Source organism: Periplaneta americana, chromosome 4, assembly GCF_040183065.1.
Source record: "Periplaneta americana isolate PAMFEO1 chromosome 4, P.americana_PAMFEO1_priV1, whole genome shotgun sequence".
NCBI classification, from domain to species: domain Eukaryota; kingdom Metazoa; phylum Arthropoda; class Insecta; order Blattodea; family Blattidae; genus Periplaneta; species Periplaneta americana.
In genome coordinates, this window is record NC_091120.1 from 138,148,028 (window position 1) to 138,171,264 (window position 23,237).

A 23,237-nucleotide genomic window follows, 5' to 3' on the forward strand; every position below is an offset into this window, starting at 1 on the left:
GCTATTATGATAGTAGGAAAAATTTCTTGCTGGTTATATTATGATTAAAAGATGGGAGTTTCCATATATGACAATCAACAATGCATAATCTGAAAGGACAAATGAAAATCGTAGATAATCAAAATGGCTACTACAAATCAACAGTGGGCACAATGTGTTCTTTGGTATGCTAAATTTGAGAGTGTTAAAAGAGTTGAAAGGGAATTTCTACATGAGTATGGTGTGCGTAATGTACTTAAATACGATTCCATAATGTTGTGGTATGGAACATTTGTAGAAACAGGTTTGTATTAAAAAAAAACCATGCAGGAAGTCGCAAGCGAAACCCAGTACGAGAAGCAGCTATTTCTTGGCTTGGCCCCCATACTCCCCACATCTAACCCCTCCTGACTTCTTCGAGTGGGGTTTTGTTCACAGAAACTATTCACAGAAACCCAGGAACATTGATGATCTGAGAGGAAAAATTACTCAAGATTTTCAACAAATCACCCCTCTTATGTTACAACGAATATGGGCTGAATTGCATCACCGTTATGAGTTGTGCAGAGTATGCAATTGGGGCCATGTTGACCTCTGAGGAATCTCCCATCTTTCAGCGTTGTATGCACAAAGTTTCAACAAATAAAGTTCAGTAGTAAATGTTTTACAGTGTTTTTATTGTATCCATACCCAAACGGATTACCATGTAGATTTCGAAAACGCAGTCATCGTAAAGAACATATCGCCAATGATTTTATGAAACCTCCTATGTGACTTTACAGATAATTTTTCAGAAGGAAGAAAAAATTAATTAAAAATCAATAGACCTACACTTATCCTCGATTATGTAATTTATGTCCATCATATTCACCAACGTTTTCTACCAAGTTATTTCATATTTTTAAGTAGTCCCATTGATTTTTAATCAATTTTTATTCTTCCTGAAAAATTATTTTCTGTAAAGTGACATAGGAAGTGTCATAAAATCATGACGATATACTTATACAATGAAACCTCGCTAATTCAGATTTCACTAATTCGGAATTCGCGATACTTCGGACAGCTTTGTTTTTTCTACTTATAACATATTTTGGAGATTAATATTCCACACCGTGAAGATAGAAGTGAATGGCAAGCGTATAAAAATTGTGGTAAAAAATTCAAATTGTCCAACATAAGATGTTAATTGTATTTGTGGACTATAATTCGAACTAACAGACAGTTTATAATAATTGTTCCCTTAAAACAAATGAATCATGATGTACAAAACAGCAGCGCAAACAAAAGCAGACAACACTTTCCTCTTTTTTTAAACTACAGTCTGAAAATTCCAAAGCTAATACTTTCTGTGTAATAACTGATTTCGACTAAATAAATTCAAACTCATTCATTTATAATTAATGTTATGTTTTCCATTTGTTTATTGAGCTAGTCACGGTATGTACTTTCCGTGCAGTAATTAATTTGGACCAGTCATTTTCAACAGGTGTGCCGCAAGAAAATGAAAATAGTGAAGATTGTCGTAGCAAAAATTGGAAAAATAAAAGAGTAATAAAATTGAGTCCACAAGAGTCAACTTTCAGCGAATGCGACACTAGTTAAGATTCAGTAAATGCAATGTAATATGCGAGCGGCAGAAAAGAAAATGACGCGCAGCTAGCGTTGCCAGGTCACTAAAGTTAGAGAATTGTACCAAATTTAACATATCGTATTTTACTTGTGCTTACGAAAAAAATACATATACAGGGTGATTCACGAGGAAAGGAAAAAAAAAATAGGATGTGAATTCTGAAGTCATTCTCAGTCAAAAATTTTATATGAATATGGGTCCGCTTTCGAACGGTTACGGAGATAACTTCTTGTATTTCAATGTACTAACTCGCATTTAGAGACAGATAACGGACAAATTTAAAGTTTATATTCATATATGCATACATATCCAATATTCTAGCCGTCGGGGTCGATGTTTGGAACTGATTGAGGAAAAACCCAGGAAAAACACCCAACTAGGTCCGCTAGTTTAATGGACATGATGGCCACTACTCCACAGCTGTTAACTAATCGATTACTTTTTTTTCCTCATGTACGGAGGAGAGACCAGAAGGCTTGCACTGCAGCCTGAGGCTTATTGTGCTTACCACTCCTATTCTGTGAACGGTCTCGTTCTTGTACACGCCGCACCGTGAACTGATCCCGGGATACGTTATGGATGATGATAGTGATGATGATGATGATGATGGTGATAGTGATGATGATATGTGAACTAATTATAGCCAAATGAGTCCAAGGCCCAACGCTGAAAGTTACCCAGCATTTCTGCTTCATTTGGTTGAGAGAAACCCGCGGAAAAACCCCCCATCCAGGTAACTTGTCCCAACCAGGATTTGAATCAGGCCCGCTCGTTTCACGGTCAGACGCGCTAATCGTTACTCCACAGCAGTGGAAAATCGATTACTTAATGACGCTGAATCAAATGCCAGGTTATCTATTGTCGGTGAAATAGCCATGGGCAGGTATTTATAGAGATTAATTTTATCATTTGTGCTTTTTAATATTGGTGTCGTTGGAGATTGATTTGTAGTCTTGGCGGAGATTATGGAAATTTTGAAAAATACAATATTTTGGAATTGAAGTATCAACTCAGTAGAATATTACTTTCCAAATAATTAACGTTAAAGGTTCGTTGGATTCTGGTAAAAGTGCGGTATGGCCAATAGACAATATTTGTTGAATTGAGACTGTATTTAACACACAATCATTAAAAACTAAAAAAAAAAAAAAAAAAAAAATTGCAGCCCTAAACACTTAAAAATGTATTAATGAAATGTAGAATTCGTCTTTTGAGTTCTCTAATGTAATCAGAACACCTGGAATACCATGCAATGTATGTACCCTACTTGAATATATAACAAATTGAAATTTAAAAAAAATCTGAAAAAAAAAAACTCAGAATATTAAATTCGCTATAAAACGACGCAATGGTAATAATTCACGAATGTGTTCGTATTTCGTTGTTAGAACTCTATTTCGCGATTTGTCGCTATTGTTTTATGCGCATATTATTAATCAGAATCACTTAATTCGTAAAGATTAGTAAAAATCTATTGCATATCTATTTTGTCGTGATTTTCGCGATCTCCATAAATACCCGGGTCTAGTGATAGTGACTTGGTATTTTGGAAAGAAGAGAAAAATTCGTCATGGGATTACCAGATATTCATTTAAAAATTGTTGTAAACCTTAGAAAGGAACCCAACCAATAATCAGAACGAATGGGAGTCGAACCCACGCCCGTGCGTAGCTCCGGATCACAAGTCCAACTCGTTATCCCTGAGTTACACCGGTAGCAAGGAAACCAGAGTACCTCAAGGAATATAATCTACCAAACCCTCCTCACTTACAGTACTTCAAACTGTTGTATCCTTCCTTCATTACTTAAATCTGGATAAATTCTACGGAAAGAAATGTAATGTAAAATAAAGGAATACCGCAACACGTAATTAGAACCGTACACAGCCTAAAAATAGTAAACAAATTGTAATTGAAATAGCAAACAACAGTAAATATTCTAACAGATAAATTTATTATCAATTGTGAAGTTCGACAGAGGTGCCCAATATCACCTTCATTGTTTAATTTACAAATTGACGAAGCCTTAAAAAATGGCAGATAAACCTTACAGAGCATTTTGTAATTAATAACTCCATAATCGACACACTATTGTTCGCTGACGATCTGATAATTATTGCAAATTAGGAAAATAAATTACAGACAGCATACATTGAACCGTAAGGAGTATCATTTTAAAATATCGACAACGAAAGTAAAAGTAATTGCATTCGGAGAAAATAATACCATAAGAGCCAAAATAAATATAAACAACAGAATTCTATAGCAAGTTAGCACATTCAACTATTTTGGCTATGAAGTCTCCTATAATAGGAATGATGACGTTTCAAATAAAATAAGTAGGTTCAACCATATATGTGAGGCTTGCAGAACTGAGGATCAATTGTAGAATTACGTCACTCATCGGAATACGTCATTCACCCCTTCCTTCCACCTCCGCGTGACTGACTTGGTAGGGGAGGGGATTTGTATTCAGTGTCTGTCTTGTGTAAGTGCGTAAGGGCCACAGATACATAATTCACGCCGGTGGACTGTGGATGGGGAACCAACGCTTTTCCCATGCTTTCCACCCCTCTCTCGCCAGTTCTGTATCCCTGATATATGTGGTATTAAGAGCCGAAATTTGAAATTAACAAAAAGATAAATCCTATAATGTGATTGCCAATCTCACACTTATCTAGGGATCTGAAAACTGGACCTTAACGAAAGACCTATCCAAACGAATCGAAGCAAGTGAAGGGGGTTACATCCTTTATGATAAAAAAGGAGTAGGAAGGAAAGAGCTAAAAATAATCAGCACATTAGACCACATAAGAAAATATTGAGCAAACTGGCTAGAAAATCCTCTACCAGCCAACAGGACTGACAAATGTGGGACGCCCGAAGAAGAGATGGATTCACCAATTTTCAAATACTTGAAACCGGAAAAAATCATATAGTTTAAACCGTGATGATGATCATGATATTGAAAAACAACACACTAACGCTTTAAAAACAGAGCACATCTAACACCTATAACGTAGCGAAAAATTACTCGTAATTAAAATAATGTAAAAAGGTCATATTCAAATCAAAATATATTTCAGCGAAATTAAGTTAAATTTAATCACAAGTTCCACAGAAATCATTTTAAAGTTAGAAACTGTAAAATACACTTGTAAATTCTCTTGAAAAATTGAAACGGAAATAAAACACGTGCTTTTACTACAAATCATGCTGTCGCTGTGGGAGAGCTCTGAATTCTAGGACTTTGAATATTTATTAAGCAAAGGTATCCTGGGACACGAGTCACGTATTGACAAAAGTTCGGAGTTTAGTTCTCACTGCTACCTCAGACAGACTATTAATATACTCTCCAGATTTAAAAATTTACCGACAAAAGCATTTGAAGTCGGTAAAGTTTACTGTAAGAGCAGTTCGTGTGCAGCAAATATAACAGAGCTCCTGAAAATAGACTAACTTAATGTAAGTAATGTTAAATATAAACTACAATGAATTGTTAATACTATGTTTTGTTCATGACACGGACATCCGAGAAAACTTTGATCATATATTATTTATATATCTACAGGATGTTAAGAAACAACTTCGAACGAAGGTTACACTACAATAGTCAATGTAAAATTATTATCATAACATCAGAAAGTCTTTATGCATCTATATAATTTAACTTTTAAATTAGAATCTTTTTGAAATTAGGCAGTTACGGATTAGAAATCTTAATATCACGCAATGGTATAGGAACGGCAAGGATTATAGGGATAAAGGAATCCATGACGTAACATAATTAGTAGGGTAGGATTTTAAGATGTTAAGAAACACTATCAAACGAAAGTTGTTACACGACAGTTTATGTAGGACTGATTGTTTGGGTTCGATATTTAGTGTCACGACATGCTGGGAAGATATTCCCTTTTCCCCACCGAAATTCCGCTATTGCTCCGTTTATCACCTGTTCATCACAATCATCACACTGGTACGGTGTAAGCAACTTCCCCTGGGGCAACAAGGGGTAAAGTGTCTGCAAGTACATACGTCGTGTTTCTCCTGGGGGGGGGGGGGGCACACTGGGCTGAATGACGCAAAAGTCAAATATCTGCCATATAAAATGTTTCAAAACACAAAGTACTTCATCCACATAGTATATATTAGACTTTATAATTAGAACCTTTAGAAATCAAGTAGTAAAGCATCATGCGACGTGAAAGAAATGGAAGAATGGAAAGGATTATTCTTCTTCTACACCGTCCATGCCTGTAAAGTAACGGTTAGCGCGTCTGGCCGCGAAACGAGGTGGCCTGGGTTCGATTCCCGGTAGGGACAAGTTACCTAAGGATTTTTCCGGGATTTTCCCTCAACCCAATATGAGCAAATGCTGGGTAACTTTCGGTGCCGGACCCCGGAATCGTTTCACCGGCATTACCACCTTTACCTCATTCAGACGCTAAATAACCTAAGATGTTGATAAAGCGTTGTAAAATGACCTACTAAAATAAAATAAATAAATTTTTTACACCAAGTTTTAGGCTTCTAAGCCTGTTGTGTGGCTCCATTTCATCCAATCATCGTTTTTCCGGTCGACCAACACTCCTTTTTCCAGTTGGTTGATACCTAGTGATACATTAAGAAGCCCCTTCTGATCCATTGTTTGTACATAATTCCATCAATTCTTCCGATAGCCACCAATGTTGTCAAGGACATCGCAGACTTCTAGATTTTCCCTAAATACTTCATTTTGTATATGATAAAGTCATGGCACTCCTGCTACACCTCGAAGAAATCGCATTTGTACTGCTTGTAATTTGTTTATTTCTCCGTTAAGGTCTATTTTTCACTTTCATGCTGACCTGCTGGTATCGCAGTGATCCTTAACCTGTGTCATTCCTATTTTTATTGTTCAGTGTTCTTCTAACAGCGTAACATATGATGTTGAATCTAGCTATTTTGTTGTTGATACATATTTCACTGTTATAGGATATTAAACATCTCAGAAAATTATACCTTTATTATATTAATACTACCATCACTCCAAAATTAATATTACAAATAAACTATTCCCTATAATTAAAAATATAATTTATTAGTGGAGAAAAAATTGTTCCGGCGGCGCCGAGGATCGAATCCGGGGCCCCCAGTTCTACGCACAGGGTTCTCTATCCATTCAGCTACGCCGAAGTTCAACCCACCGCACCGGATCGAATCTTTCTCCTTTGCTTCGATCCTCGACGCCGGAGCGAATTTTTCTCCATTAATAACAAATGGTAACCATCGCAGATAAAAAATTAATCTTTACATAAAAATATAATTTTAACTAGGTTTAACACCCATTTATAAAGGAAATCCTCTCTTCCCTAGCACTAGTTTAGACCTTACTGTCCAGTTACCTGCAAAACCTATCACTTTTTCTTTCTGTTTAGATATTGTACAGAAAGATGTGACACTTTTGTTATTTTATATAATTTCAAGAGACCTCTGTAATGTATTTTCATCGCTGGATATAATTAGTTGGTCGTTTGCTAACACAATGGTTTTTAAAGTTTTTACTTTTAAGTTTTCACAAACATTACAATTACTCAGCTGAATTTTTCAATTTATAATAGCTATGTCTAAGAATAAATTAGATAGAATATCGGTGACAAACTGCAACTCTTTTTTTTAAGTTGGTTATTTAACGACGCTGTGTCAACTACGAGGTTAAACTGCAACTCTATCCAACACTTAAATAAATTGATTTTCTCTGTGAAGTTTTTTCCGAACGTAATTTACGTTTCTCATTATTTGCTTTTGTATAATAAACATTATCAGAATAGATTCTACCCTGATTGGTCTTTCAATAGAACGGTTTCTGTGATGTTTTGAAGCCTTTTGGTAAATACTTTCGCGTGTATTTTTATGCCTCGTTCAATAAGCCAATTTCTCTACAAGTTGCACAATTCGATCTCCTTTTTAAAAATACTTTGTTATCTTTCAGTTGCCCGGGATAGATCTCTGCTGCCAACATTGATTCAAAAGTTTCAGGAATCCGGTTTTCACTTGTACAGATGCAGATTTTACTAGGGTGTTTGAAAAACTAAAGTAACACAAGCTCTTAGGGTGACATATTCCCTCTTTTCTTCGAATTTTCCGCCAGGGTCGCGGCAACAGACCACAGCTTTATCACGCAGCCATTAGATGGCACATATCTTGCATCAGACTCTCACAATATCAGATATAAGATGGTTGCGCGCACGGAAATATAGTCAAACGTAGAAGTGTGTATTGTGATCCGGTTTTTTCGTATGAAGGACACCTCACCAATAAAAATTCATCGTCAACTCATTGAGGTGTACTGTACCAAACGGCGCTTCCCGTGGGAAGTACTGGACCATACTCCCTACAGCTCCGACTTGGTTCCCAGTGATTTTCATGTCTTCGGACCGTTGAAGAAGAACCTGGGTGATAAGTGATTCAAGACCGATACGACCGTTCAGCAAGCATTCATGATGTGGCTTCAGGGAATTAACGCAAATTTCTTCTATGTCGGCATCGATGTCTTCGTCTACCGTTGGAACAAGTGTCTGAACAAGCATGGTGATTTATGTTGAAAAGTAATAATACCAGTGCCCTACTATTTTGTATCAGTATATTTATCTGTGGAATAAAGCACTTGCCTATTAAAGCTCTTGTTACCTTAGTACTTTTTAAAGTACGGAACCTTCGTATTAGCTCTACATTGACATTATTAATTTCGGAAGACTTCTTGCTTTTTTATGAGGATTTTTCTGGTGCTTCTCCAAATTCAAAAGATTGAAAAGGATTGTAGGTGTAAATTCTGTATATCTGTGCTGTTTCATTTAACTGCCTAATCACCGTATAATGAAAACCTTCAATTCCACTAAGTAGATGGGGAAATAGAAACATTAATTTTTAGTAATTCACGAATAAATTATAACAAACAGATTTGAATTTTTAGATGGGTGAGAAACACTAAATTTTGCATGACAGTTCTATCACTCAGGAACAAGAGAAAAGATAAGATACAAATTTACTACTTGGAGCTAGTAAGTTATTTTACTTCTCTTCCACAAATAACGACCTCTCGTCCCCCAAACTTCGGTCTGGAGTTAAGAATTTTGGATTTACTGCGTATGGCAACCACTCTAACACAAATTCTACGACATTTCACATCTCAGGAGTAGTTTTAACTTAAAACAGCTCACGCAGTTATGAAAGATATGAAAATACAATTACGCCTGATTAAGACTAAAAATAGGCTACGCTTAATCTCTTTCCTCACCTGGTATTGAAAATTGTTGAGAACATTAATTTATAACTTAGTTATAATTTGTCTCTTAAGCTACCCAGGTATCTCAATTAACTTAAAAGTACTTTATCCTGATAAGTATCTCGAAATATCTAGCGATTTAGGTTGACTTTCTTTTCTCCGGCTGGTCGATTGCTGAGCAGCATCGCTAATATCTTGGAATGATCGACTCAAGGACCCCACACACTTCGACAGCTGATTGACACAGTGCCATGTAGTTTCTGAAACAAGGGAGAATCTCCCAGCTGTACCGGCAGTCACGATCCCATTTCGGATTAACATACAAGACTCAACAATCAATCGTATTCATATACTAAACCAAGTTTGTTCGTATTTACGTACCATATCACAAATTCTTATTTAAGAAATTGTAGGAAAGATAACTCCATTGAAGAATAGATCATAGAGAATAGTATTCTGAACTGGAACAGCTTTTCGCTAATATTGTAACAATCATTTCTTGGAGAAAAAATAACAAAGGAAATAAGATAGAAATAGGATAGTAACGGGTGTCCACCAGTCATATTAACTCGGCAGTATTTGCAGTCGACAAAACGCTGCGCCGCTCGTATTTTAGTTATTGTTTTAATATTAGGTCGTTCAAATGAAACCCCACCGTCCGTCGCTAAGAAATTAAACTTACTCCTTAATACTCTCCATACTTGTAATTTTGGTGGAGGATTCCTTCAGTAAAGAGCAACGAAAAAGCCAGGTACTATTTGGCTGTGTTTGAACAGTTTTCCAGAACAAAACAAATGTAATTTTAAACACGTACATTTTGTCATCGCACAACGTTATATTCAATGGCCGAAAGTACAGTAGTCTGTCTTCCAGTGAACATCTTCACCTGACATTATTTTGAATAGGAATACGGTAGGTCATTGTTAAGTAGATTGCTTTTTTAGTTGGTTATTTATTGACGTTGTATCAACTACTGGGCTATTTAGATCGATGAGATTAGCGTTTTTATTTTGCTTGGTTATTTAAAAACGCTGTATAAACTACTAGGTTATTTAGAGTCGTTGACATTGCTGAAATGAGGCGGAAGATTCGAAATAGATTACCTGTCATTCACCCTAAGTTTGGGGAATACCTTGGAAAAAACCAAAACGGGTAATCGGCCCAAGCGAAAATCGAACCCAAGCCCGAGTGCAACTTCAGATCGGCAGGCAAGCGTGTCAGCCGACTGACAAGCAAACAGTCTGATGGGGCAGATAAAAAAGTTAAATATTTTCTTCCACCATGTTAATAAAGTCAAAAGAAGTGCTTATACGAATTTTGGCCACACGACAGAAATTACGAGGCCGTCCAGAAAATGATTTTCCCTGGGGCAGTTTGCAAAAAAAAAAAAAAAAAAAAAAAAAAAAAAAAAAAAAAAAAAAAAAAAAAACACACAATTCCATGGAGAAATGTATTTAAACAGATAGGCCTACAGGAATTGTTGCGCTTTTTGTCAACATACCGCCCCATTGGAAATGAGACATTTATCATACCATGGGTTCAATTTTTGTTCACTTGTGTCGTAGAAGTCAACCGCCTAGGTTCGGAACCAGCGCTTGACAGGCGTTTGCACTTCTCTATCGATCCCGAGATATGACAAATGTCTTAATTCTGGTGGTGAATATGTTTAAAAATTGCTCAACAATTGCTGTGTCTGTTCTCATAATTTTTTTACAATTAAATTGTGTTTTCTTCCTGTTAACGACCCCTGGCGAACTTATTTTTTACGGCTCTCGTAATTGTGGTCGAATGGCCAAAATTTGTACAAGCACTTTTGACATTATTAACGTAGTGAAAGAAAAAAAAAACTTTTTTATCTGCCCCCATCAGAATGTGTTGCTTGTGAGGTACACCGGTGGCTTATTGCTTTTAATGTCGGAAAGAAAGAGAGATAAATTAAAAATAATTGCCTATGACTTCAATTTTTTAATTAATCAACAGGCAAACTTACATAAGATAAAATAAATTTCAAATTTCCAGCGCTGCCTTTAAACTCAATTGCTCGTTTACATCTATTGTTTATATTTCTTGTTCTCTCCTCCATCGCTCTATCGTACACTCGAGCTGTGGTAAGTACTTCGCAACTCCATATAATAATCATTTACAGCGTTGTCACGGTTCCGTGCAATTAAAATTGTTCTGAGGAAAGAAAATTTACATTAATTCCGTTCAAATTTCTGTAAATTTAAGGTGAAAACTAGAATTTGTTTTTAATCATTCATTATCATAATCACTGCTCTTCTAAATTAACTAGGGATATTGGAAATTTAGTCAATGTTTTTCTAATATTATTTTTCCCCCCCTCTCGAAATGTAAGCCAAAGCGAGCAGAATTCTATTCACCTTTACTGTTTGAAATATCTCAAAGATTAATCCCTTAAGGGGAGTGGGTAGTGATGCCTGTGTGATTAAAAAATTTCAGTACAAATGTTTAGTTAAATATTTCTAGGCTTTCAGTGCTCAGAGTGGAATAAAAATTTCCTTGCTAATACAATCAATCATTCTGAATTCAGTGCTATAAAAGACAAGTAATTAGTTTGGTATCCAAGTGCAAAAGAGAGGTCCTAATTCTGTGGCCGGGAGGAAAAAGGTCTTAAGTAAAAATTTTATACTTTTCAGGAGAGCAGTAGAAAGATTGAAATTGGTGTCAATTATAGAGTTCTCTTAATTAAGAGGTTTTTTCCTGGATATTATTTGTTTATATTTCTTCTAAAATAGGTAATGTTGCTCATTTAACAATTTTCTTGATTATTTCGAAAAATAATCGCACTTAAGCCCTTTTAAGACTACAACCCAAATTGAGAAGAAGGGACTATTTAAACATAGACCTTTTTCATGTCAAAATAAATGGGAAATGTAAATTATTAGGAATGCAAATTAGGTCTTGAACAATATAGGACTGTTTACCTGGTGCTTAAAGTTTTAAAAGGAAAGGGCATCAGTATGTGATTAAATAGCTAAAATACAAGTTATACCTTTTTAATAGGGAAGCATGGAAAGTGAACATGTGATGTTTGTAAGGAATAAAGTTTTAAATATTCTTAAGTCCTTTATTCTGTGTGCTAAATTCAAAAAATACTTAGGACATTTGTAACGCTCTATAAATCCAGCCAGGATTCTTATTTGACTTTATCCGTTTTACCAGATTGTAGAGAATTGTTTCCGCTTTCAGAATGTATAATAATGTCAATTTCACAAAAATTGACTTAAGACCATTTCCTCCCTGCCACAGAATTGATAACCTGTTTTCCCACTTTGTTAAGTCTGCCTCATTCTTCAGGTGCACATTACTTGCCACAATCTCCACTCATATACCTCATATTATTTTAAGTTATCAAGTAATGTATATTGTAAATTCTAAAGCAAAATTAATTAAATATTTCACCCCTAGTGAAAAAGAAAAAATATTGAACTTTAACATCTTTTGCAATTTTCTTCAATGCATATATTTTTTTTCTGATGTTGTGTGTGTGAACTTCTTAAACCCGTAGATCTACTATGTAGAAAACAGACTTCAGAAAACACTGCAAAAATTTCATGTAAGCTGATTCAGTAGTTTCAGAGAAAATGCACTTAATTTTGAAAAATGTCAACTTATAGAAAATTACATTTGAAAAAAGAAGAATGTTGGATTACACGAACCGCCAAGTTTAAAGAGGTCATTTAAAGGACTTATCTGCAGAAATACCCTCACAACATTTATATTCTTTTCAAGAGCAATATTGTACTTTTAAAAAAAGAATAGGATTTTTGACCCTAATCACTACCTGGTTCCCTTAAATTGATGACTTACGGTTCACTTTGTACAGCCACAGAGCTACCAGTGCTAATTCAAAATCCTCATTAGAATTAAGGCTGGTCCATAACAAACCGGGAACGGAAACGAGAACGAGAACGGAATATTGTTAAATACATTTATTTTAACATTTCCATTCTCGTTCTCGTTGTCGTTTCCGTTCCCGGTTTATTGTGGACCAGCCTTAAGAACGAAATAGCCAAAAGTCCCAAATAATAGTGAATGACATTAATATCAATGAAACTGTACAACGTATGACCAAGGTCGTAAAAACAGGCTGAAGTAAATGTGTGTATTTCTCGGAACGTAACTGTAATCACATTTCTGTACGAAATAGCTAATTACACATTCAATAAACGAGCGTTTGCAAGCTAATTAAATGCGTCTTTAAAATCGCGGCACTGCATTGCGAGCATGATAAGATTCAAGACACACACATACACATGTTCATTAAGCAGATACAGATCGTCGCATTTGGCAGCACTGATATGTGTATATTAAATAATTACGTCACGTCCAACGGATCTCATATCGTCCGGCTCGGCTAGGCGCCTGTTCTCTCCTGGGAAACTCATTGAGGCCATCATAGCCCTGTGGCGCCGGCCGGCGAAGTATCTTGGCAGCTCTCAGGACTGTTCGCGTCTCTTGGAGAGGTAGAACTCATTTCCCGGTAAACTCATCGAGACACGAGCACATATTACAAAAAATTCTAGCAAGATTAACTTAGAGACTTGAGATTTACATTTAGCATTTAGGAGTTAGAATCAGACGTAGATAATCCGATAGACCTAGGCCCGGTTTCTTCAACCTTTGTTAAATTATAACAGTGTGTTATTCCATTTTAATTGTAAACTTAACAGTCGAAGCATTTCTTCAACTACTTTTAGTACTAACAGATTGTTAAAACCCGTGTTAATTTAACTGCTCAATTTCTTGCAGTTAAATCGTTCAACTCTCTGTTAGCGTATAAGTATTCCATATGGCTGGTGCATTAGGCGCTGAACTTTTACATCTTGATTATTTAGAAAATGATATCCATGAATACATAAACAGAGCGGATGATTTCTGTGATTTGACAGGACAGAAGTTCATACAAAGGTATAGGCTATTTTCTGCGAAGCCTCACTTTTCGCTTTCAACGTAGATCTGTTTGCTTGTTTATTTTCAACAATTGGTTTATACTACGAAATTGTTTAAGCAGAGGGCTTCTCTTGAAGGAAGAAAAATTAGTCCCGCGATTTCTTTTTGTGCCAGTGTTTTCCATTCACAACAGTAATACCAACGCTCCATGTTACTATCGTACAGACGATGGAAGGGAGCATAAGTCAAACCTGAGAGAATAGAAAGACTTCTATGCTCTCTGAATCAAACAACGAAAACAAGCGAGAATTGCAACTGTCAGCGTTCAGAAAACAGAACTAAGCCTATACTTGGTTATAGGCTATGGTTAAATTCTAAAAATCTCTGGTCCTAACAGAATGTTAACAAACAGAATTTTAAAATGTGATATATAAAATTGAAGAAACGCAATTTTTTTAACAGAAAATTATACTTTTAACTTACAGTTAATTAACGCTATGTTAGCTGCGTTTTAACAAAGGTTGAAGAAACCGTGCCATTGAGATTTAAGTTTCGAAATTAGAGTTTAGAAATATAAGTTGATGTAAAAGTTCGTAGCCTTTTTCCGCTGTGAAAATATATTCTCCCTTCGTCTTCAGGTGGAAGGAAGGAGAGAAGAGAAAAAACCTACTGTTGGGATCGTTACGTACAGCTACAGTCATATAGAATAGCTGTACGTAACGATCCCAACAGTAGGTTTTTTCTCTTCTCTCCTTTTTGACGTGTATTTATGCTGTATTAGTTACAAAGTTTTCACGATTATATAAGAGGAAAGTTTAGACGCTAAATAACCTAAGATGTTGACAAAACGTCGTAAAATAACCTACTAAAATAAAAATAAAAAAAAAACGAATGGTTGAGAACTATTGGCGTTGACGTCTGTTCATATTTGTATTATATATATATATATATATATATATATATATATATATATAGTTTGAATTGAACAGAAGACAGAAATTAGCCAGTAATTGTATTTCCCTACACTTTCTATGACTCTCTGCTAAAGCTGGGGTTGTTTTTCGATTCTGTTTCTGAAAAAATCTGCTGGTTTGGAGTTAAAGAAGTCGAGTTTGTAGAACATTCTCATTATCAAAAGTAGCCCCTTGAAACGGAACAGGTGAAAATCTGAGAACGCAAGATCAGGACAATATGAGGATGTGGACTCACCTCCTAACCAAGCTCCTGGATAGCTGCTTTCGTCATGTTTGCGGAATGCTGCCGTGCGTTATCGTGTTCCAACAGCACTTGATGCAATCTCCCTGGTCACTTTTCTTCAATTGCGGCCGTAAGACGTCTGAGTTGTTGAAAATAAATGTCAGCAGTTATGGTTATATTCCTCGGAAGCAATTCGTAGTACACGACACCTTTTTTATCCCACCTGACGCAAGATCATCTTAATCCATCTTCTGTGGATGGATACTAACTTTTGTACAGAGTGTTGTTTTCTTGTTAGGGCTCATCAATTCCTTTCCTCTTTTGTTGATGAGTGATGACCAGGCTTCCGCCTAGGGACACAGAGTAACCAGTATGAGGTTTAGAGTACACGGAGTATAAATGACGTCAAGACCCGTATGCAGTCGCCCCACTGCAACAACACAGGTGGGTCCGTAATGTGCATTACCGTTCTATGTAGGCCTATTGCTGCTTGGCTGCGGTACGTGTAACAGGCTTCGGCGTAGGGACACCTGATTGAAGGTTACAACTCAAGTTAATACTTTAATGGTAGACATTTATTGTCTACACTAGGAATGTACTGTATACCTATACTGCATCTGTACAGAGTGAAATATATTTTGATCTGTACCGGGTAGCTCAGTTGGTAGAGCAGCTGCCTACGGACTGGAAAGTCCGATGTTCGATCCCAGGTGGTGACAGGATTTTTTCTCGTTGCCAAACTTTCAGAACGGCCTCCAGGTTCACTCAGCCTCCTATAAAATTGAGTACCGGATCTATCCCGGGAGGTAAAAGGCGGTCAGAGTGTGGTGCCGACCACACCACCTCATTCTAGTGCCGAGGTCATGGAAAGAATGGTGCTCTACCTCCATGCCCCCAAGTGCCTTCATGGCATGTTAAGGGGATACCTTTACCTTTTACTATGACGGACTGTTTACATGTTCAGACACGAAGTAATGAAGCGCTCCATCTCCCAGTCCACTCGACCAACAGAATACTATCGTCCGTGCGTCCTGAACTTCATACGTTTCTGTGTCCAGGACCGAAGCCTAGTGATGACATAAAGGCACCATTTTTCGCCATCAATTAACAATGTTGGATAGGAATGATCGATGTTCTTCACGACCTAACCGATGACGATCAAGCAGGGTAGCACAAATGGCCACCGTTTGATTTCTGTTGTTTTCATTTAAAACAGTTGGTACAGTACGATTATTTAGTCCTGACAGTCGCCAGCCATGTGCGCCTGGGTCAGGCGAGTCCATTAAGTTACAGCAAGGGATGTTCAGTTTAGTCTGTCGCTTGCAATCAGAGCGATCGGATGTCACGCATGGGGTATAGAGTTGTGTTTCCAATAGAGTTAAGCTGTACTGCATTTCTTTACCGACCGCTCGCCCTTATCTCTACTCCGGAACTCTCCCCACTACTTCTATTAATTCCCCCCTTTCGCGTCGCTGAGCTGTCAGGACTAAATAATCGGTCTGCACCCATATACCCGATTTTTGCTCGTGGAATGTAAATGTGGCACGATGGTTGACTAGTCATAATTCATCGCATCTGCTAATTCTCGGGTTGACTGATCGTGAAATAAATCGATCAGAAGGACTTCTTATTGTAGGAAAGCTATAGCACTAATGATGTTGCGAAAACTCTCATTCAATCCGTTATTAAGTGAAGTTTTCAAAATACTTACTTAAAAATGGGTTTTAAGGAACCCGCAGGTTCACTGCCGCCCTCACATAAGCCCACCATCGATCCCTATCCTGTGCAAGATTAATCTAGTCTCTATCATCATATCCCACCTCCCTCAAATCCATTTTAATATTATCTTCCCATCTACGTCTCGGCCTCCACAAAGGTCTTTTTCCCTCCGGTCTCCCAACTAACACACTATATGCATTTCTGAATTCGCCCATATGTGCTACATGCCCTGCCCATCTCAAACGTCTGTATTTAATATTCCTAATTATATCAGGTGAAGAATAAAATGCGTGCAGTTCTGCGTTGTGTAACTTTCTCCATTCTCCTGTAACTTCATCCTTTTTAGCCCCAGATATTTTCCTAAGAACCTTATTCTCAAACACCCTTAATCTCTGTTCCTCTCTCAAGGTGAGAGTCGAAGTTTCACAATCAAATAGAAGATGTGATCTATTTGTTTGTGTGTCAATCCATCTGGAGACGTCCAAGTATATTTCTGTATATCCTTATGGGGGAATGTTGTGCTTTTGACAATTAAATTTTTGATGTCACAAAGCTGACTAACCTAACTCCATTGTCATTACTAGTTACGTGTAGGCTCTCTTTTCCAATAGTTGGTTTAAAAATATCCTCCCGTCCTTCTTTAGCGTTGAAATCCCCCAATAAAATTTCATGTGATACCTAGATAACTGATCAAAAGTATGTTCCAATTCCTCATAGAAGCTATCCTTTATATCGTAGTCTTTCTCTTCTGTAGGGGTGTGAGCATTTATAACTATGAGATCGCACCATCTACCGTTAAGTACTAAATATGATAACCTGTCACTGATTAATTCGACCTTTTTTACTGCTGATTTTATTCTTTTATGAACAAAGAATCCTGTTCCTAATATGGTGATTATTGTTTCCTTCCCCATAATACAACAAAAAACCTTTAAAAATTACTTAAGTTTTATGCTTCAAAATTAAAAAAAAAATAATCAATAAAACGACAACCATTTTTCATTATCCATTTACACTATAACGATAATATGAGTTTTCTATGCAACCTGTCAAATCATTTATATGGGACATTTTGTTCAATGTAACTAATAAGTAACTATCCATAGCGAGATAATAATATGCACAATACAAACTCAACCGAAACTACAGTCGCGGTCAGTTCATTGTTTGGCAAAACAATATTAATAGATACTGTTTAGCATTGATCGTATTCAATATCCTTTAAATAATTTGAGATACAAATAAATAACTATCAAAATCAGGGAGACTTAACTTCAAACAGAACTTTTTGGTATTACAATATTTCGCAAATATTTGTTATATTTTATCCGTACAACTTCTCTTACTATACTATAGGTGCAGTTTGATCAAATTTACTTACCGATAAGCTACAGAGATTGTTTGAGTATAGGAGGAACTAATGGGTTCAATGTAAAGGAGGGACTAACAAAGTAATTGGAAGAATTTACGGTGTTGCTCCAAATGACCATAACCATATTCTCAAACGCATGTTTTTGCTTCATGTCATAGACTCGTATCTCACGGTTTAAGACATTTCCACATTTCTAGATTGCAGTAGATTGATTGTTATAGACAGTTCAATTACTTGAAGGGATATTGCAACATACCATTATACATATATCGAAAAAGAATTAGGCCTAGGCTTATGTATACTTGGACTTAGGTTTTGAAGAAGGCGGTTTTTCTTCATTGCTTATTTCCTAATTAAATACAGGAGTTTCACGTGTTTCTTTCCTTTTCATAACACAGTGTTCCTGAAATTGGCTACTATTCGTTTTATAGATTAATTTCTACAGCACATAATTTACAGTAAAATGTTTCTCCATTTGTTAGTGTGGTTATCAGAAAATTCTTTAAGTATTTTATTTAACTTTCTGTGATTTGAGGATTTAACTTCCATCACGTTGGAAACTTCTCATTAAAAGGCAAAACTTCACTAAGAACTTTAGTACATAATGAAACTGCTTCTCTACTGTGCGTATTATTGTGATGTAGTAGTACCTGACTAAAGTTAACCACCTATAGTTGCTGGTATACTGTGAGTTGTTTACAGGAACAGACTACGGTATGCTAATGCAATAGATCTACAGCGACTTCATTTTATTTTTACTTAAATTTTATTGTACCTGAGTTTTTTAATATACTTCACTCCACCCCTTCTACCAGTAAACTTCCATCCGTCTTCCACACAGAACCAAAACAGCACATACAGTCCAAATCGTCTTACGTTCACAGTATAGCCTGCAGTACTGAGTGAGTGAGTATAGTACGTTGCAGACATATGGTCGTAGTTTCTAGTTAATAAAGTGCATTCATTATTGAATCATATTTTGGAACAGGTACTGTACCCATTTGGTTACGTCGCTTCCCGGTCTCCCGCTGGCTCCTCTGTAAAGGCTAGTGGCTGGGCTGTCTTAGGTCTTTTCTGAAAACATTTGCTGTTAGGAACTGGACGTCTACGTAATATTATAAAGTGTTTTGAAATAATTTAAATAAAACTTCCTCGTTAAGTAAGTAGCTTTCACATGATTTCCCCCATTTCTATGACCCGGCAACATAACCACTTGGACGGACAGTAGACAGTATGTCTGAGTAAATTTATCTGTGTGGATCGGGCAGAAGTGAAGATAGAATTTACAGTATGTAATGTACTCTGTTATAGAGTAGGTACAGAATTACTTTAACAGCCGCAGGATTATGGCCCACCATATCGACTGATTTGAATGTTCTGTACTATTTTTTGGGGTTACTGTAAAACAGTTGTATTTGCTACACACCCTACAACAATAGAAGAATTAAAGAATTACATTCAAGAAACAATATATTCAATTTCAGAAGATATGCTTAAAAACGTTTTCATAATAATATGCACAAAATAACTGAAGTCTGTATCGAAATGAACGTCCATCATTTTCAACAATTTGTTTAAAATATCAAGATTTTAATTTTTTTTTTTCAATTTAAATGCTCTCTCCATATTGTATTCTAATGTGCTGAAGACAGTGTACTATACATTGGATAATGAATACGTTTGCCTAAATAGTTCAGTTAACGAGTAAAAACACTTATTATTAGTACTGTACTGTATTTTGGTTAAATAAAATCCTACCGAAAATTATCAAACTCATAATCGTAATAGTTCCTAGTTTACGTAAATGGATGCACTACTTTTCTTCCCTCCTATACCTAGTAAAGTGATCTGTTTGTATTTTATACTAGTATCATCAAACTCCGGTCTTGGAAGGGGGTAACAAACAGTCTTTCTGATTCTCAACCGATAATCCAAAGGTATAGCCAGGTTAATATTAGAAATGTTAGTAAAAACAAAATGATGTCCCAGTATATGCCTGGCTGCACTCAACCTGAAAACAATGTTTCGGTACGAATTTCCTAAGGCTGTTTAGAATCAATAGATCACATTTTAAGAACCCAATTGTTTGGAGTGCAAGCGTTTTTTATTTCAATAACAAGTACTTTTTGCTGCTTAATAAACCTGCAATTCCCTTGTTAATTTTATTCTCTATTCGAAAGGAAACGCACAATCAAGTCTGAATATGCGAATATAGAATCTAATAGGAAATTAAGTAAGTGATAGATAATAGCCGACAAATCTCTATACTATTTTTTTTAGAGTTGATTTGGTCAATGGCCTAGACAAACTGAATACTGAAGGATGCACTAAATGGTGAACGAGAGAAAATTACTTCTGCCTAGAACTGCGGAGACTAGAAGTTACGCAGAAAATAGGAAAGACTGGATAATGCTGGGTTTGCAGTGAAAGATCTGCCCTGGGGTAGAAAACTGTAGCCAGATGAATGAATCTCACACACAAAGAAATAAATATTTTCTATTCATCTCCATTTTAATACAAGCTATTCAAAGAATCCCAAAATTAGAATAAACATACAAGTAGCTGAAAGTAAGTCCGCACAATTATCTTCAAAGGTATTTTATACACAAAAATTTCCTACGGATTTAAAAGAGGAACAGAAAACAAATTTCTCTTGTGATGATGAAATATTTAAACTGCATTTATTTAACAAAAGAATTCCACATTAGCTTTCCAGTTAAAGAGCGCAAGGAATAATTGGAAAGCGAAATTGTTCCCAGTTGAAGAATGCCATTAAATATTTGGCAATGCGAGGTACACAGTTCTCAGAAATAGCATGGCTTAATAAACCAGTTCCAGGGCTAGCGATCCCGCTATATTTTATGGACAACGTTTCATAACTGTTATCAGAACTGGTCAGTGGGACTCTTCTCAGTGTATTAATTATAGAGCTATAACATCAAGATCAATTGGAATTTATTACAATAAAATTGAAGATTCCAAGGTGTCAAGGCCGTAGCAGTCTCAAGATTTTCAATAGAATTATGAATTGTAAAACGAATATTTGGTGCATTACAAATTTATACATACATACGCCTATACTTTGCACAACGTCAAAACATATAAGAAAAGGAATGATTTGATCAAAGCTATAATTCTGTATAGAAAAAACAATCAATACAAAACTGATACTCAGAAAAAACAAGTTACAACTTCGTTGAAAGCAAAAGACGGACACCTGAAAAGAATATGAAGACAGAAATTTACTGTAATCTAGAAAGAGATCCTTACGACTTAATCCTATATTGGCACATTAAATGACGATGATTATGTTAGTGAGACTATTTCAATATTTATGAATATAAGGGCGAAAGGGAAGGACTGCTGGCCTTAGCTCTGCCATATTAAATAAATGAATAAATAAGTAAGTAAATAAATAAATAAATAAATAAATAATAATTATGATCAAATATTGCACCAAGAAGTTATTTGAATTGTTAAGGAGTCTTTTTGAGAGATGTCTGAATGGCGAAGAAGTGCCAAACTAACTGAAAATTGGGTTGATATCAGCGGTTCATAAAAACGGAAGGAAAGATAAATATGAGAATTATAGTGGAATAACACTGATGAATATTTTTAGTCGTTTATATGGAAAAATAATCATATATTACCTACAAGAAAATTGCAAAAGATAAAGAGAATGAAATACAGTAGGTTTCATGTCAGGAAGATCTACAATGGACCATGTGTTTGTGGTGAAACGGTTAATTGAGTAAATCAATAGCGTGAGACAACAGATTCATTTTACGTTCGTAGACATAGAAAAGACTTATGACACTGTACCACTAATAAAAATATGGGAGGCATTAGTTGATGTGGAAATGGACACAAGAATTACTAATGCAATAAAAAATTTATATAATAATACTTTAGCTAAAGTGAAAATAGGAAAATCTCTTTCACAAGAAATTACAGTATCAAAGGGCCTTCGTTAAGGGTGTAGCTATGTTAGCATATCACCTACATTATTTAAGATATTTCTACAAAGATCATTGTCAAACTGGACCAGAAAATGTTCAGGAATGGAAATACCTGTTGGAGATGAATCACTAAATATGTTGTATACATTATTGTTTCCAGACGATCAGATGGTAATTGCACAAGAATATGAAGACATGGAAATTATATTTCGGAAATTGTTAGATGAATACAGTAAATGGGGTTTGAAAGTAAATCTACAAAAAATAATATATTATATGGAATGTGGAATAAAAACTGAGGATTTAATATTAGAAGATCAGAAAAGCTGTATTAAAACCTGTGAAAAATTTGCATATTTAGGGTTGTAATAGATAAAGAAGATAGACAAGAAGCTGATATTACGAACAGAATTACTAAAGACAAACAGTAACAGCCATGTTGAATGGTATTCCATGGGACAGACACATAACAAGGGAAAATAAATTGAAAACATATAATTCAATAGTCAAAAGTACTGTTACATATGGTGCTGAAACATGGAAACTTAATTAAACGTTAGCATCAAAGCTCATGACAATGGAAATGGATTTTTTTAAGATCACCGACACATTCGAAATTAGGAAAAATTAGTAATATAGTTTTACGAGATTAAATGAATATTCAACATTCTGTTTTGGTTTATGTGAGAAGATGTCAGAAGAAAGGTTACCTAAAATGTTGCTGGAATGGTGTCTCTCTGGGAGAAGAAGGAAAGGGAGACCTCGAAATTGATTGAGAACAGGAATGAGAGACTACAAACTGAACGACATGGTTTGGATGGACAGGGAAGAGTGGAGAACAAGAATAGGACTTTAAGACTTCAGGCACAAAAAGCTGTGCAAATATTAGAAATCAGTATCTAAATAAATAAAATTATTATTAATATTATTATTATTATTATTATCATTATTACTTACAAATGGCTTTTAAGGAACCCGAAGGTTCATTGCCGCCCTCACATAAGCCCGCCATCGGTCCCTATCCTGTGCAAGATTAATCCAGTCTCTATCATCATATCCCACCTCCCTCAAATCCATTTTAATATTATCCTCCCATCTACGTCTCGGCCTCCCCAAAGGTCTTTTCCCCTCCGGTCTCCCAACTATAACACTCTATATGCATTTCTGGATTCGCCCATACGTGCTACATGCCCTGCCTATCTCA